Source organism: Monodon monoceros, unplaced genomic scaffold (assembly GCF_005190385.1).
Source record: "Monodon monoceros isolate NGI ecotype Baffin Bay Population unplaced genomic scaffold, NGI_Narwhal_1 Super_Scaffold_10, whole genome shotgun sequence".
Classification (NCBI taxonomy): Eukaryota; Metazoa; Chordata; class Mammalia; order Artiodactyla; family Monodontidae; genus Monodon; species Monodon monoceros.
The window spans coordinates 20,153,160-20,154,052 of NW_021703766.1; the positions used below are offsets into that span (position 1 = coordinate 20,153,160).

The 893-nt window shown below is 45.6% G+C and overlaps 1 pseudogene; it reads left to right on the forward strand.

Annotated features, from left to right (window-relative positions):
* Window positions 1-243: 243 nt before the first annotated feature.
* LOC114889985 lies at window positions 244-582 on the forward strand (annotated as a pseudogene).
* Window positions 583-893: the final 311 nt, after the last annotated feature.

Genomic DNA, 893 nt, shown 5'->3' on the forward strand with positions numbered 1-893 from the left:
ATCATGGAGTGTGAGAGAAAGGACATAAGGAGACAGGACACTGTGATGAAGGCTTCAGAGTGGAGTGGGCACATCAGCTGGCTCTTGAAGGAGACATGGGTCAGGTGAAGATGTTCTCTGGGCAAAGTGAGGAGAGCGTTTCTGGCAGAGGTCAGAGCATGGACAGAGCCTAGAGGTGTAGACCAGCACAGCATCTTCCAGAACCAGCCAGTAGTTCTCTTTTTGCCATGTTGGACCCTGTGGAGGCCTGCTGGGATCATGACTTCTCAAACACCAATTATGTCTGGAAGGCTGTGGTCCAAGGCATTTTTGCTGGCAGTAAGCAAGGTCTTGCAAATCAGAGGGAGCACACAGCTCTTCTTAAAACTGAAAGTGTTTATGCCTGACGTGAACCCAAATTTTATCTAGGGAAAACAAAATAGTGACTTTTGGAGACAAACCAAACAAAACCAGAGTCATCCAGGGAAAGATAACCCACTTCCATGGAACAGTAGCCTGGTTTGGGCCAAATTCTGAAGCAAGCTTCCTGCTAAGGCCGTTGGCCATAGAATCCATGTGGGGTTGCATCCCTTAGAGATTTAACTTGTTTAAAAGTAAGCAAATAAAATTCAGGGGAAGAAAAAGAATCAGTTTTTTGATGTGATTTGACCAGAGGTGTTTGGAGAACAGTTGATGGTGGAAAATGATAAGAGGTAAGCAGGTGTTAAAGGCTGAACTGTGCTTCCTCAAAATTTGGGTGTCGAAGTCCCAACTCCTGGGACCTCAGAATGTTACTGTGTTTGGAGATACAGTCTTCAAAGAGGTAGCGCAGATAAGATGAGGTCATTAAGGCAGGCCCTAATTCAGTGTGACGGTTGTCCTTATAAAGGAAGTTAGGACACAGACACGTGGAA